Here is an 18519-nt window from a genome sequence, read left to right as displayed (position 1 = left end):
AGGCTTTTCTTTAATCTTTCATCCTTATTCTCTGACCGCTTAATCCTCTTTGACCATTCTAAGCTAAGCTATACCTGTTTTTGGTTAATAACACCTGACCAACCCTTGGGATGGGTTGGTCAGGTGTCGGCCTATATATCTTCCCCCCTTCTCCCTTCTCCTTAGTCAGTCTGGTGTTGACAAAGGCTTTAACAAAGCCGAAACGTTCACCTCATTTCATATTTCTCTGGATTTTCCGCATATTTATATATATATATATATTATATATTATATATATTATTGTGAACAAGCCTGAATGGTCCCCAGGACAATATGCAACTGAAAACTCACACCCCAGAAGTGACTCGAACCCATACTCCCAGAAGCAACGCAACTGGTATGTACAAGACGCCTTAATCCACTTGACCATCACGACCGGACATAATGAGGTGATAGCCGAGGCTATTTGAACCACCCCACCGCCGGCACTCGGATAGTAATCTTGGGCATAGCATTTTACCAAATCCTCTCATTCTTTGGGGCACACGTGAGGAACACAAATGCGAACAAGCCTGAATGGTCCCCAGGACAATATGCAACTGAAAACTCACACCCCAGAAGTGACTCGAACCCATACTCCCAGAAGCAACGCAACTGGTATGTACAAGACGCCTTAATCCACTTGACCATCACGACCGGACATAATGAGGTGATAGCCGAGGCTATTTGAACCACCCCACCGCCGGCACTCGGATAGTAATCTTGGGCATAGCATTTTACCAAATCACCTCATTCTTTGGGGCACACGTGAGGAACACAAATGCGAACAAGCCTGAATGGTCCCCAGGACAATATGCAACTGAAAACTCACACCCCAGAAGTGACTCGAACCCATACTCCCAGAAGCAACGCAACTGGTATGTACAAGACGCCTTAATCCACTTGACCATCACGACCGGACATAATGAGGTGATAGCCGAGGCTATTTGAACCACCCCACCGCCGGCACTCGGATAGTAATCTTGGGCATAGCATTTTACCAAATCACCTCATTCTTTGGGGCACACGTGAGGAACACAAATGCGAACAAGCCTGAATGGTCCCCAGGACAATATGCAACTGAAAACTCACACCCCAGAAGTGACTCGAACCCATACTCCCAGAAGCAACGCAACTGGTATGTACAAGACGCCTTAATCCACTTGACCATCACGACCGGACATAATGAGGTGATAGCCGAGGCTATTTGAACCACCCCACCGCCGGCACTCGGATAGTAATCTTGGGCATAGCATTTTACCAAATCACCTCATTCTTTGGGGCACACGTGAGGAACACAAATGCGAACAAGCCTGAATGGTCCCCAGGACAATATGCAACTGAAAACTCACACCCCAGAAGTGACTCAAACCCATACTCCCAGAAGCAACGCAACTGGTATGTACAAGACGCATTAATCCACTTGACCATCACGACCGGACATAATGAGGTGATAGCGTGATAGCGCGCGTGAATCTAGAAACAAGCAATAAACTTTCGCGCAGGGGCCAGGCGATCAGCTGTTCTTGACACTTGACGAGGAGGGGAGGTGTTGCCACTTAGTGAGTGCATACTATTCGTGGGAACCACCGGCCGCAGCCAGGATCAGTTGATTTATATATTATTGTTTGGCCTCGTGATATCTTTCATGCATTTTAAGTAAAATACAAAACTATCTTTGTGTTTATATCATCCCCTCCATTGATCTTGTGGCTATATTATACTGGAAAGCATAGAGTGATAACAGTAAGTACCTGCCTGATTCCTAAACTTTTGAGTGTGACCTTGCCAAGGCTACCACTAATTCCACCAGTCCACTGAGGTGTTACTGGCTACCTAAAACACCAGTTGGCGACCTTGTGGTTAACCGTAGAGCCCGATTGTTGGGGAGGGCACATGACAGTCAAGTGAACGAGTCATGTTCCCACTCCTTCTCAATCAGAGGCCGTTGAGATTGACTGGGAGACTCTCCTGGCGTGCAGTGGCGCCGTGAGGATCGAGTGAAGACCCGCAGGGCTACGGTGAGTGACCTTGAGCATAACTATTGCTCCCCCCAGAGTAAGAATAGAGTAGTAAACCCCAACAATATATATATATATATATATATATATATATATATATATATATATATATATATATATATATATATATATATATATATATATATATATATATATATATATATATATATATATATATATATATATATATATATATATATATATATATATATGTATATATATATATATATATATATATATATATATATATATATATATATATATATATATATATATATATATATATATATTAGTATATTTTGGTAGCAGTCTTTCCTGTAGACATATATTATTAAATATGACCGAAAAAGTAAGATTAATAATTCTAACACGAATTTTCTCAATCTTTCGTACATTACGCTTCACTGTTGGAGGTAAATCAAAAATCACTTCTCCAAAATTCATTTTTATTTCTAGTCTGACGCGACACGGGCGCGTTTCGTAAAACTTATTACATTTTCAAAGACTTCACAAATACACAACTGATTAGAACTTACGTATCTCTGATTTTATATCTACATTTGAGTGAGGTGGGAGGGGTGATGTGGCATTAACACAAGACAGAACAAGAGGGGATATTAATAGGGTATTAAAAGTATCAACACAAGACAGAACAGAAACAATGGGTATTGAATAGAAGTGTTTGTAGAAAGCCTATTGGTCCATATTTCTTGATGCTTCTATATTGGAGCAGAGTCTTGAGGTGGGTAGAATATAGTTGTGCAATAATTGGCTGTTGATTGCTGGTGTTGACTTCTTGATGTGTAGTGCCTCGCAAACGTCAAGCCGCCTGCTATCGCTGTATCTATCGATGATTTCTGTGTTGTTTACTAGGATTTCTCTGGCGATGGTTTGGTTATGGGAAGAGATTATATGTTCCTTAATGGAGCCCTGTTGCTTATGCATCGTTAAACGCCTAGAAAGAGATGTTGTTGTCTTGCCTATATACTGGGTTTTTTGGAGCTTACAGTCCCCAAGTGGGCATTTGAAGGCATAGACGACGTTAGTCTCTTTTAAAGCGTTCTGTTTTGTGTCTGGAGAGTTTCTCATGAGTAGGCTGGCCGTTTTTCTGGTTTTATAGTAAATCGTCAGTTGTATCCTCTGATTTTTGTCTGTAGGGATAACGTTTCTATTAACAATATCTTTCAGGACCCTTTCCTCCGTTTTATGAGCTGTGGAAAAGAAGTTCCTGTAAAATAGTCTAATAGGAGGTGTAGGTGTTGTGTTAGTTGTCTCTTCAGAGGTTGCATGACGTTTCACTTTCCTTCTTATGATGTCTTCGACGAAACCATTGGAGAAGCCGTTGTTGACTAGGACCTGCCTTACCCTACAGAGTTCTTCGTCGACTTGCTTCCATTCTGAGCTGTGGCTGAGAGCACGGTCGAAATATGCGTTAACAACACTCCTCTTGTACCTGTCTGGGCAGTCGCTGTTGGCATTTAGGCACATTCCTATGTTCGTTTCCTTAGTGTAGACTGCAGTGTGGAAACCTCCGCTCTTTTCCATGACTGTTACATCAAGAAAGGGCAGCTTCCCATCCTTTTCCATCTCGTAAGTGAAACGCAGCACGGAACTCTGCTCAAACGCCTCCTTAAGCTCCTGCAAATGTCTGACATCAGGTACCTGTGTAAAAATGTCGTCAACATACCTGCAGTATATGGCCGGTTTCAAGTTCATGTCGACTAAGACTTTTTGCTCGATGGTACCCATGTAGAAGTTTGCAAACAGGACACCTAGGGGAGAACCCATGGCGACCCCATCTACTTGCTTATACATGTGCCCATCCGGGCTCAAGAAGGGTGCCTCTTTAGTACAAGCTTGGAGTAGTTTCCTTAGAATATTTATATATATTTATATAAAAAGAAGTATATGTCGTACCTAGTAGCCAGAACGCACTTCTCTGCCTACTATGCAAGGCCCGATTTGCCTAATAAGCCAAGTTTTCATGAATTAGTTGTTTTTCGGCTACCTAACGTACCTAACCTAACCTAACGTTTTCGGCTACCTAACCTAACCTAACCTATAAAGATAGGTTAGTTTAGGTAGGGTTGGTTAGGTTCGGTCGTATATCTACTTTAATTTTAACTCCAATAAAAACAAATTGACCTCATACATAATGAAATGAGTAGCTTTATCATTTCATAAGAAAAAAATTAGAGAAAATATATTAATTCAGGAAAACTTGGCTTATTAGGCAAATCGGGCCTTGCATAGCAGGCTGAGAAGTGCGTTCTGGCTACTAGGTACGACATATATATATATATATATATATATATATATATATGTCGTACCTAGTAGCCAGAACTCACTTTTTGGCCTACTATTCAAGGCCCGATTTGCCTAATAAGCCAAGTTTTCCTGAAATAATATATTTTTTCTAATTTTTTTCTTATGAAATGATAAAGCTACCCATTTCATTATGCATGAGGTCAATTTTTTTTATTGGAGTTAAAATTAACGTAGATATATGACCGAACCTAACCAACCCTACCTAACCTAACCTAACCTATCTTTATAGGTTAGGTTTGGTTAGATAGCCGAAAAAGTTAGGTTAGGTTAGGTTAGGTAGGTTAGGTAGTCGAAAAACAATTAATTCATGAAAACTTGGCTTATTAGGCAAATCGGGCATTGCATAGTAGGCTGAGAAGTGCGTTCTGGCTACTAGGTACGACATATATATATATATATATATATATATATATATATATATATATATATATATATATATATATATATATATATATATATATAATGTCGTACCTAGTAGCCAGAACGCACTTCTCGGCCTACTATGCAAGGCCAAATTTGCCTAATAGGCCGAGTGATAATAGGCCGAGGTTCGGTCATATATCTACATTAGTTTTAACTCAAATTTAAACAAATTAACTGATACATAATAAAATGGACAGATTGATCATTTCATATGAAAATTTTTTGAAAATTATATAAGTTCAGGAAAACTTGGCTTATTAGGCAAATCGGGCCTTGCATAGTAGGCTAAGTACGACGTTGTGGCTACTAGGTACATATGTATACATATATGTCATACCTAGTAGCCAGAATGCACTTTTAGGTCTACTATGCAAGGCCCGTGTTGCCTAATAGGCCGAGTAATTTTCTTTATTTTCAAAATATTGTTTCCAACTAATTTCTTGGAAATAATATTAATATATTATATTAAAAACATAAATTATTGGCTTATTTATGTTAGTTTAGGTTAGGTTAACATAGGTTAGGTTAGGTAGGGTTGGTTAGGTTCTGTCATGTATCTGCGTTAATTTTAACTCAAATTAAAAAACCCTAACTCATACATAATGAAATGGATTGCTTAATCATTTCATAAGAAACAACTTCGAAAAAAATATGAATTCAGGAAAACTTGGCTTACTTGGCCAATCGGGCCTTGCATAGTAGGCCGATTACTGCGTTCTGGCTACTAGGTACAATACACACACATATACATATATATATATATATATATATATATATATATATATATATATATATATATATATATATATATATATATATATATATATATATATATATATATATATATATATATAATATTGCGACATCGTGTTGAGACGTTGATCCATCAGGAAAAGTTGGAGCATTTATCATGTACATTATGTCAAAAAAAGAGAGAGAGAGAGTTTGAGGAAGTTTGAGAACATCATTCCCTTAACCCTTACAAGATCCTGATTCTTTCATGGTTCGTACATGCTTTAGTAATTAACAACAATCATCCATTCTCAGATTAAACAGAGTAACACTCGCAACGAGCTCTGTGTGTGTGTGGATCCTCTGAGAAAGTGAGGGGCAGACATGACACTTCAAGCATGTCACACCACTAAAGTGTGGTAGATTAAACACTAGTCAGTTTAAGATTGTAACCATCTAGTCCAGTAACGGTGTCCAAGTGGCCTGTGTGAGTGACTGTGACTTAATGACACAAAAGTTTTTTGGGTGAGTACTCGTTATTATGGTGACTCAGTGATATGTGATTATATTGTTATTTTATCAGTTTAAGTGATAGTTGATGATCAATTACAGTTTGTTTCTCAGTGACTAGAGTGTTAATATTATATTATTAAGAGTATGAATTACTGACTTAGTTATGTTAGTTCAGGTTAGGTTAGGTTAGGTAGGTTAGGTTTTGTCATATTTCTATGTTATTTTAACTCAAATTAAGAAAACTCAAAATCACACATAATATTATGGAAAGCTTTATCATTTCATAAAAAAAATGAAAATTTATAAATTAAGGAAAACTTGCCTTTAAGTTTTGTTATCAACATACATACAAAATTTATCCTGTTTGCCCATATTCAGTGTGCAAATTCAGCTTTCTTATTGTCCATTACATCAATATATGAATGGTGGTCCTCATCATTACTATAAATACTGTCTAAACAGGAGAATAAGCTATTTATCCGTATGGTATTTTCCACTGTGACTAAATATTTCAACTATGAAAATATTGCATTATGATCACCGTCTAAATTTAGGCCTTACATTCATCAGGAGTGATTTATTCCCACCGAATGAACTACTAGACGGCCCAAAGAAAGTTTAAAATTATAATAAAAGTGCACAAGGCACACCTGTGAGGTAAATGTAGTTTTAAAGTACTGGCAACGGGTGAATGGCCAAACAAAATAGCACCGAGGATCAGAGGAAGAGGACGAGATTTCGTTGAGTGCTGTGACACCGACTTAGTCGCTATACAATGAGAGGCAAGAGTGGGTAAAGCAGCTAGTCGCAGCCAATCAGCAATAGTGATGCAGTGACGTCCTCAGCGAGCTCTAAGACGGGACAACAGATTTGCGAATTGAATCACTGATCTCACAGCTGAGGACAAGGGCAGACGTAGGCGCCAGCACTCCAGGAGAAGATCGCCAGTTTTGCGATAGTGTGGGAAGTTGTGGAGCATTAAGAGTACTTTGACCATAACAGGAGAGGCTGACAACATTTTTGACAGGACGGAAAAACAAAAAGTGACAAGGTGGAGCGACTGTCGTTAGTGGAACCCAAGAGGGCACCCTTGGTCAGAATAGGGATGTGATTACATCCCCTTCAGATGTTTGTGTATAATGCGAAGAGTGAGGATCGTCCGTCAAGTGTTTGAGGCAGTCCCGACGCAACCCATAAGCCAGTGGGTCGTGGCCATATATGTTGCTGTACAGAAGGAAATGAAGGTAAGAAGAGATTTATAGCATTCAACAGGACGACGGGTAAGTGTAGTGCCAAATACCCTTTTAGCACGAGAGCCAGACCAGTGATTGCTGCCATTATTTTATCAGACAATCCGAAATCACGTTAATCTCCAGTGACACTATATATGATAAATGTTGACACAACCAGTGGAGACAGTGGACATGTTGGCATAGTTTAACAGTGCAGGCTATACAATTCAGAGACTACGGAGGAAGGTGGAGGTCCCGCGGGGCAACGTACTCTTATGAGAATACAACACATTTGGCGGTAGTGGAGTAGCCTGAGGATACAGCTCTTACTACTATGATAGGAACGAGAGTACTTGAAGACTTCATTAGAGAGGAGTCTTAGTGAGTGAGTGCGACGTCAGGGTTATTATTAGTGAGAGACAGGAGACTAAGAACATGGCCGATGTCACAAATCAGCTGTTGGAGGAATGAAGTCATCAGGGCAGCCGCGGCAACAGCGAGGCAGCTTGACCTAAGTAAAGCTCACCGCTTCTGCTGTGGATAACTCAATTTATTTGGCACTGGACATAGAGGTGTCTGCCTCGATTTAAATAGCAATGTGAGTTAGTGAACATGACTGCCACAGGTAATCACTATCTTAACACCTCACGGGTTACCTAACAAACGTAAGGTAAAATAAAAAATTTATCTGAAAATTTTTATTTTCGTATTACTGGTTAGTGCAGAATACTTTATTCATTAATTGTTATTAGCACAGCATTCTTCACATGCTATCAAACCTGTGTTGACACGACCACAACTTTTCACATGCAAAAATTTACAATCACATGAAGCTTATTAGCGGCTCCCAAGCTCTTGCTCTACTGGTTGAAACTTGTTACCTCCACTTAACAGATGGTTTACTCCCATGCTTATATTGTCCGACATTTCCGACACCCCAAATACTAACCCCTAGTACGATAAGATAAATTTATTGTGCTAGGAAATTAAATTGACTAACATTACTAACAAGAAGCGTAGTGCCGCCAAATTCTTCCTATTATTCATGGCCACGATGGCATCAGCCACCCAGTTCCTATGAGAACAAACTATTTTTATATATCGAATTAAACCCAGTCTAATCTTTGTTTAATTTACTAGGTAATTTAGACTGGAAATTTATATAATTCATTAAAAGAAATTATACCTCCTTTTTCTAGGTAGAATTTTCCACAGGCGCCATCAGCTGATTCTGGCAGGATAAAGTCACGAACTGAATATTACCTATGCATATGTGTTGTTCATATAACGACACTTTGGTTCAATAATATAAACAGCGGAAAACTGTCTGTTTATACTTGAAGTGCATTATTACGACGCAAAATAACGTCGGCAATGTCTTATTAGGTATCTTGAGGTTATCTTGAGATGATTTCGGGGCTTTTTAGTGTCCCCGCGGCCCGGTCCTCGACCAGGCCTCCACCCCCAGGAAGCAGCCCGTGACAGCTGACTAATACCCAGGTACCTATTTTACTGCTAGGTAACAGGGGCATAGGGTGAAAGAAAGAAAGGATCGAACCCGGGACCACAGGATCACAAGTCCAGCGTGCTGTCCGCTCGGCCGACCGGCTCCCGGCTACCTCACTAGGTAGTAAGACAGAGTAAAATATCGTGACTTGTATGTCGAGATTATGCACAGATAGGAAGCTAGAGAATGCGCGCGTCACCTCTGCTGGTGTTCCGAGAAACTCGCCATTTAGCATCGGAAAATATAGGGATCATCGGTGCATTAACGAGTCCCAGACGTTGCTGCCTGCTTCACCTAGCACCGAGGACACCACGTCCGGTTGGATGAGCAATCTTATCATTCTTTATGGCCATATTTACAGTGATAGATTATCCAATCGTTAGGACATAGGATTATTAAATAAACCCAGTAAGTATAATTCCGTGAAGCGGTTAATTCCTTCAATGGATATTAGTTTATGTAACTGTAGTTCAATAAAAATTACATTTTATGCCTTTCACAGCGTGGAATAAAGGTGACGAGAGCGGATCATCTTGACTGGAGAACCATATGTCCAAGACACCTTTACATTGAGACAGGATTGTACTGATATAGGAAGACTGTTAGATGCACTTCTCATTATCTACTTGACAGCTGAGTTGATCATTACATTGTTATGATATTGTAGTTAGTTTACTAACACCATAACCCTTTTTTCCTGATAAATTTTATTATCGAAATTATGCAATATAATGTTTATTAGGTAGATCTAGAAGTTTTAGATCTACCCCCAAAAAGTGTGGAAGTGGAATAATCTAACTAACTATATTCAATTGATACAGTCCCCTTATGTCAACTATTTATCTAGATTTATTAATTAATTTATGATTATAGTAAACTATTTGTTGGAAGATTTTCCCCACATATAGGTCAATATTCAATCAATATCGGCCACGTTTTGTCAAATTTAGATATATTTTTTCCAATATATTAATCTCAAGTTTGCCCCGAACATCCATTAATTGTCAAACTATCTCCTCGGCAAAGTGCCACAAGAATAACAGGTAACTAGGATAAATTATAACAAATGATCAAAACAAATTGACCAAAATGATCGAGTTACATCCCCTTATAATAGCCAATAGCATTAGTGTTAACTTTGTCAGTGGATTAATTAAAGAGATGTTTGGGGGTCTCCTGCTGAACCCACAATTTAAAGATAATATGAACATTACTGGAACACTAACCTGCGGGGTCAACAGCGTTAATCTCAGCACTGTTGTCCATCAGCAGACTTATCATGTGAAGAGGACTGGCGCTCCATCTGGCCACAGTGTTAAGGAATGGCAATTCCCCCTTGTCCCACCAGTCTTAACCGAGGATGAAACAGAAAAAAAGTCATAATTTTAAAAACTTTTAAATCAATTTATTTTCAAATTTTCTTATTACAAACATTGTAATAAAATTGTGAAATAAGGATAATTTCTTAAGTATTATATTTACTGCATTTAGAGATCAGACATCTTAAGAATGTACATTCATGAGCGATGTATACCGTCATGTATTCTGTTGAACAAATAGAATTTGCCAACCATTCAAGCCTTAACACACACACACACACACACACACACACATACACACACACAGGAGGCGCTAGGAGAGGTGGCACGGCGCTAGGAGAGGTGGCAGCAAACCAGGTAACCTTGGAAAGGTTCGAAATTACAAGAGATGACAAGAGATGGTCAAGAAACACCTATTGGAGCTGTATGTGAGAAAAGCTGTTGGGCCGGATGGAATCTCACCATGGGTATTGAAAGAGTGTGCAGGAGCACTTTGTTTGCCACTCTCCATAGTGTATAGTAGGTCACTGGAAACGGGAGACCTACCAGAAGTATGGAAGACTGCTAATGTAGTACCAATATTTAAAAAGGGTGACAGACGAGAGGCACTGAACTACAGGCCAGTGTCCTTAACTTGTATACCATGCAAGGTGATGGAGAATATTGTGAGAAAAAACCTAGTAACACATCTGGAGAGAAGAGACTTCGTGACAACCCATCAACATGGGTTCAGGGAGGGTAAATCTTGCCTTACAGGCTTGATAGAATTCTATTATCAGGTGACAAAGATTAAGCAAGAAAGAGAAGGATGAGCGGACTGCATTTTTTTGGACTGTCGGAAAGCCTTTGACACAGTACCCCATAAAAGGTTGACGCATAAGCTGGAGAAACAGGCAGGAGTAACTGGTAGGGCGCTCCAGTGGATAAGGGAGTACCTAAGCAATAGGAAGCAGAGAGTTATAGTGAGGGGTGAGACCTCAGAATGGCGTGAAGTCACCAGTGGAGTCCCACAGGGCTCTGTGCGTGGACCTATCCTGTTTCTGATATACGTAAATGATCTCCCAGAGGGTATAGACCTCTCAATGTTTGCTGACGACGCCAAAATTATGAGAAGGAGTAAGACAGAGGACAGCTTGAGGCTTCAAGAAGACCTGGACAAGCTGCAGGAATGGTCGAACAAATGGATGTTAGAGTTTAACCCAAGCAAATGTAATGTAATGAAGATAGGGGTAGGAAGCAGGAGACCAGATACAAGGTATCACTTGGGAGATGAAATACTTAAAGAGTTAGAGAGATAGAAAGACCTGGGGTTGATATCACGCCAGACCTGTCCCCTGAAGCTCATATCAAGAGGATAACATCAGCAGCATATGCCAGGTTGGCTAACATAAGAACGGCCTTTAGAAACTTGTGTAAGGAATCTTTCAGAACATTATATACCACATATGTCAGACCAATCCTGGAGTATGCGGCTCCAGCATAAAGTCCATATCTAATCAAGCCTAAGACTAAACTGGAAAAGGTTCAATGATTTGCCACCAGACTAGTACCCGAGATGAGAGGTATGAGCTACGAGGAGAGACTACGGGAATTGAACCTCACTTCGTTGGAAGACAGAAGAGTTAGGGGGGGACATGATCACAACGTTCAAGATTCTCAAGGGAATCGACGGGGTTGATAAAGACAGGCTATTTAACACAAGGGGCACACGCACTAGGGGACACAGGTGGAAACTGAGTGCCCAAATGAGCCACTGAGATATTAGAAAAAACTTTTTTTGTGCCAGAGTGGTTGACAAATGGAATGCATTAGGAAGCAATGTGGTGGAGGCTGACTCCATACACAGTTTCAAATGTAGATATGATAGTGCCCAATAGGCTCAGGAACCTGTACACCTGTTGATTGATGGTTGAGAGGCAGGACCAAAGAGCCAGAGCTCAACCCCCTAAGCACAACTAGGTGAGTACAACTAGGTGAGTATACACACACACACACACACACACACACACACACACACCTAACAGGAAGGAGCCAAAGAGTTACGGTAAGGGGCAAGAAGTTGGACTGGCAAACAGTAACAAGTGGAGTACCACAAGGATCGGTGCTAGGACCAATTCTATTTCTTGTATATGTTAACGACATGTTTACAGGCGTAGAGTCCTACATGTCGATGTTTGCGGATGACGCAAAGTTGATGAGAAGAGTTGTGACAGATGAGGATTGCAGGATCCTCCAAGAGGACCTGAACAGGTTGCAGAGATGGTCAGAGAAATGACTACTGGCATTCAACACGAGCAAATGTAAAGTTATGGAAATGGGACTAGGAGATAGGAAACCAATGCTTCAATACACAATGAAGGGGAACAGCCTACCTGTGACGACGCGCGAAAGAGACCTGGGTGTGGACGTAACACCTAATCTATCTCCTGAGGCACATAAAAATAGGATAACGACAGCAGCGTACTCTACACTGGCAAAAGTTAGAACATCATTCAGAAACCTAAGTAAGGAGGTATTTAGGGCGCTTTACACTGCCTACGTGAGGCCAGTCTTAGATTATGCCGCCTCATCATGGAGTTCCCATCTGAAGAAGCATATAAGGAAACTGGAAAAGGTTCAGAGGTTTGCAACGAGACTCGTCCCAGATCTACGAGGGATGGGGTATGAGGAGCGCCTGAGGGAACTGTGCCTTACGACACTAGAAAGAAGAAGGGAGAGGGGGGACATGATAGGAACGTATAAAATACTGAGAGGGATTGACAGAGTGGACATAGACGAAGTGTTCACACGGAATAGTAACAGAACGAGGGGACATGGATGGAAGCTTGAAACTCAGATGAGTCACAGAGATGTTAGGAAGTTTTCTTTTAGCGTGAGAGTAGTGGGAAAATGGAATGCACTTCACTAACAGGTTGTGGAAGCAAATACTATTCATAATTTTAAAACCAGGTATGATAGGGAAATGGGACAGGAGTCATTGCTGTAAACAACCGATGCTCGAAAGGCGGGATCCAAGAGTCAATGCTCGATCCTGCAGACACAACTAGGTGAGTACAACTAGGTGGGTACACACACACACACACACACACACACACACACACACACACACACACACACACACACACACACCTTGCGAGGGGGGCACATGGACCCCCCGTGGAGGACTGGGGGACACCCCTACATCTTCCTCCATTTCCCTCTTCCCCCTTCTGCCCCAATGCCCACACCTACCCCTGAGTTCCCTCTGACTAATACAACCTCCCTCCCATTCTCATTATCCATGTTCCATCTGCCCATCTTCCCCTACCCCCTCTATCATTCTCCCCCGCAACCTCTCAACCTCTAACTGACTCCTAACCTTACGCTACCTCCCAACCCCTCTATGCCTCTTAGACCCTCCCTAATCTACAGACCCAGTATGCCCTTCCTACTTCAGATCTACCTACCAAGGCCCTATCCCAGACCTTCCTACCTACCTTTCTAGATGCCCAGTTCCAATTCGCCCCCCAAGCACCCCTCCCGTCACCTTTCACCCCCCGGACCCCCCCCCCAGACACCCCCAGGATCACCCCAAACACCGCCCGGATCCCGCAGACACCCCCCGGATCACCCCAGACTCCATTCACTCTCCCCCCAGACATCCCCAGATTCCCCCAGAACCCCAGAATAAGGGCGAACTCTGGTACAAGAGTTTCCATGAAGAATCTCAAGGTATGGTACACCAATGCTGATGGGGTATCTAATAAAGCAGAAGAGATAAAAGAAAGAGTGAGTGAGGCAGATCGTGACATAGTTGCAATTGTGGAAACTAAAATAAATGACATGATCTCAGAAGCAATCCTTCCAGAGGGGTACCAGGTGATAAGAAAAGAGAGGACACAGAGACAGGGAGGGGGAGTAGCACTCTTAATAAAGGAGAAATGGAAGTTTGAAGACCTGTGAAATCGGGGTACCAGTGAGAGCACAAGCTTCATACATAGAACTCTGACAGCAGATGGGAGGAAGATTGTGATTGTGGTAATCTACAATCCCCCTACAAACCGTAAAAGACCCAGGCAGTAGTATTATGACAACAAGAAGGCATGCATAGATGAACTGCAGAAGGCAGCAACACTAGCCCACAGAATGAGAGCGAAGCTGCTGGTCATGGAGGACCTAAATCATGGAGAGATAAATTGGGAATCAAGAAATCCCCATGGAGGGGACGAAACGTGGGGAGTAAAGTTAGTAGATGCTATAGACAGGAATTTCCTAACACAACATGTAAAGGAAGAAGCAAGGGAAAGAGGAGGAAATGCACTGAGCCTATTAGACTTGATTTTCACCCAGAACGTAGAAGACATCGAGAATTTGGAACATGAAATACCTCTAGGGGCCAGCGACCATTGTGTCCTAGTCTTTGACTACATGATGGAATTCAAACTTGTGACCATGGGACAAGAGGTCTGGGAAAGGAGAGTTGACTACAGAAAAGGGGACTATAGGAGGATAAGGGACTATCTGAGAGAGATGCAGTAGGAGGAAGAAATTAGAGGAAAAACAGTCCAAGATATGATGGACCTAGTCATACAAAAATGCCAGGAGGCTGAAGAGAGATTTATACCAACAGTAAAGGGAAAAATATAAGAGGGAATATAATAACCCATGGTTTAATAGACAGTGTCAGGAAGCAAAAATGGCCAGCAGGCGGGAGTGGAGGAAGTACAGAAGACAAAGGACAGAGGACAACAGGATCAGATGCAACAGAGCTAGGAACGATTACATTACCATAAGACGAATATCGGAAAGGGACTATGAGAACGACATCGTGATCAAAGCGAAAAAGCAACCTAAGTTGTTTTGCCACAGCCAAATAAGAAGAAAAATGTCGGTAAACGACCAAGTGACAAGACCAAGGAAAACAGAGGGGGGAATATACTGAAAGTCACAAGGAAATCTGTGAGGCACTGAATGCCAGATTCCATGGAGTGTTCACTACCGAGCCTGAGCAGCTCTCATTGTTAGAAGTGATTACCCTAGATAAAAGACTATCAGATATAGAAGTGACAGCAGAGGAGGTAATGAAACAGTTGACAACACAGGATGCAACTAAAGCAGTTGGACCAGACAAATTATCACCGTGGATACTAAAAGAAGCAGTGCAGCCCCTCAGCGTGCCTCTGGCAATGATCTTTAATGAGTCACTTATGTCGGGAGAATTGCCCAGTTGCTGGAAGAAGGCAAATGTCGTACCGATCTGAAGAAAGGTGATAGGGAGGAGGCACTTAACAATAAACCTGTATCACTGACAAGAATCTCCTGTAAAATACTGGAAAGAATAATTAGGCTATGACTGGTTGCACACCTGGAGAACGTTAGGTTTGTGAACAAACATCAACATGGGTTCTGGAAAGGGAAATCGTGCCTAACAAACCTTCTGGAATTCTATGATAGAATAACGAGGATAAGACAGGACAGAGATGGTTGGGCAGACTGCATATTTCTGGACTGCCAAAAAGCCTTTGATACAGTACCGCACATGAGACTGCTGTTCAAAATTGAGAGGCAGGCGGGGGTGGGAGGAAAGGTCCTAGCATGGATAAGGAAATACCTAACAGGAAAAAGCAAAAGAGTTATGGTAAGGGGTGAGAAGCCGGACTGGCGAACAGTAACGAGTGGAGTACCACAAGGATCGGTGCTGGGACCATTTCTATTTCTAGTGTATGTTAACGACATGTTTACAGGAGTAGAGTCCTACATGTCGATGTTTGCGGATGATGCAAAGTTGATGAGAAGAGTTGTGACAGATGAGGATTGCAGGATCCTCCAAGAGGACCTGAACAGGTTGAAGAGATGGTCAGAGAAATGACTACTGGAGTTCAACACGAGCAAATGTAAAGTTATGGAAATGGGACTAGGAGATAGGAGACCAAAGGGACAGTACACAATGAAGGGGAACAGCCTACCTGTGACGACGCGCGAAAGAGACCTGGGCGTGGACGTAACACCTAATCTATCTCCTGAAGCACATATAAACAGGATAACGACAGCAGCGTACTCTACACTGGCAGAAGTTAGAACATCATTCAGAAACCTCAGTAAGGAGGCCTTTAGGGCGCTTTACAATGTACGTGAGGCCAGTCTTAGAGTATGCTGCCTCTTCATGGAGTCCCCATCTGAAGAAACATATAAGGAAACTGGAAAACGTTCAGTGGTTTGCAACGAGACTCGTCCCAGAGTTACGAGGGATGGTGTATGAGGAGCGCCTGAGAGAACTGTCCCTTATGACACTAGAAAGAAGAAGGGACAGGAGGGAACATGATAGGATCGTATAAAATACTCAGAGGGATTGACAGAGTGGACATAGACGAAATGTTCACACGGAATAGTAACAGAATGAGGGGACATGGGTGGAAGCTGTAAACTCAGATGAGTCACAGGGATGTTAGGAAGTTTTCTTTTAAAGTGAGAGTAGTGGGAAAATGGAATGCACTTAAGGAACAAGTTGACGAAGCAAATACTATTCATAATTTTAAAACTGAATATGGTAGGGAAATAAGACAATAGTCATTGCTGTTAACAAGTCAATGCTCGATCCTGCAGACACAATTAGGTGAGTACAATTAGGTGAATACACACACACACACCAGTAATATGGAAGATGGCTAATGTAGTCCCAATATACAAAAAGGGCGACAGACAAGAGACACTGAACTACAGGCCAGTGTCCTTAACTTGTATACCATGCAAAGTGATGGAGAAGATCGTGAGAAAAACCTAGTAACTCATCTGCAGAGAAGGGACTTCGTGACATCCCATCAACATGGGTTCAGGGAGGGTAAATCTGGCTTAATAGAATTCTACGATCAGGTGACAAACATTAAGCACATTAAGCAAGAAAGAGAAGGATGGGAGGACTGCATTTTTTTGGACTGTCGGAAAACCTTTGACTCAGTACCCCATAAAAGGCTGATGCATAAGCTGGAGAAACAGGCAGGAGAAACTGGTAGGGCGCTCCAGTGGATGAGGGAGTACCTAAGCAATAGGAAGCAGAGAGTTACAGTAACGAGTGAGACCTCAGATTGGCGTAAAGTCACCAGTGGAATCCCACAGGGCTCTGTACTCGGACCAATCCTGTTTCTGATATACGTAAATGATCTTCCAGAGAGTATAGACTCATTCCTCTCAATGTTTGCTGACGACGCCAAAATTATGAGAAGCATTAAGACAGAGGAGAACAGCTTGAGGCTTCAGGATGTAACACTGTAAAAGTGTTTGGTTTAGTGGTATTTAATACATACATAGAGTACATGAGTCACAGACAGGGATTTGAGAAGGCGCCAAGTTGTCGGCCGGAGTTTCACACCTCTAAGAGTTTATGACCACCATGTGACCTGAGGTCAGATCATGCGAATTTCACCTTACTTCTACTAATCTTATAATTGGAACCTGGTAGCCTTCAAACATGCCGACGTTTAAGGAGTGGTTTGGTAGAGAGCCGGAGGCTATCTACTTGTGGGCGGAGTTAGCTACTAGGTTATATATATACTCGGAGAGCTATCGATTCGAGAGCATTAACAAGACAGCATTAACAGAGGAGCCAGCAAAGCAGAGAAGACGGCCTAGCAGGGATGCTGTCGGCCGGCAGGGCGGGGCAGTCTCTGTCAGCTACAGACCCCCCCCCCCCCTCTATCCAGCTATAGGCAAACACTTGGTGAGTTGAACATTAAAGTGACTTAGTCGTGTTTTACAAGTGTTGTGTGATGATCAGGGGCAGTCAGTTGTAGTGTTCTCAGATTCTTGGAGGATGACTCACTTTACATATATATATCTTGAACATTACTTAAATTATGATACTTAGTATGTGAAATATAATTGAATTTATTATTTAAATGACCTTTAACTGTGTCCCCTATGTTTGGAGTTGATACATGGTAATAACAACTTTTGAGAATATTGTGATACAGACAAGTTCCATTCCTTGTCTTGTATGTAATGGTCTAGAATGGATCGTGGCAGCATTTCGTCTTCTACTATCTACTCTTCTACTTCTACTATCTACTCTTCTACTTCTACCTATCTACACCTCTCCCTCCACCCCTCTCTAAACTCTCACTTTCAACTAATGACCCTCCTCGCTCCTCCCACCTCTCTGCCTCTCACCCCAAACCCTCACTAATTACTTCACTATTCATTTCTTTCCTTTCGTTTTCTCTTATACGTTTGTGGCAGTGAAATGTATTCTAGAGTTCTCTCTAGAGTTTTCGGGTAGCTGAGCCAGTTACGGCGCCTTGTAGTCTTAGCACCTAGGTAGTCAAATACCTAGGTTACAAGGTGTTGAACGAGAGAGGTTGCCTTAGGTACTCTGGAGGTGCTCTAGAATAGTTAGCTAACTGGGGACGGGATAACGGACTAGAGAGAGCTGTTTCCCTCGGCCTCGTTAGTTA

The sequence above is a fragment of the Procambarus clarkii genome, chromosome 70 (genome assembly GCF_040958095.1).
Source record: "Procambarus clarkii isolate CNS0578487 chromosome 70, FALCON_Pclarkii_2.0, whole genome shotgun sequence".
NCBI classification, from domain to species: Eukaryota; Metazoa; Arthropoda; class Malacostraca; order Decapoda; family Cambaridae; genus Procambarus; species Procambarus clarkii.
This window is presented reverse-complemented; position numbering follows the sequence as displayed.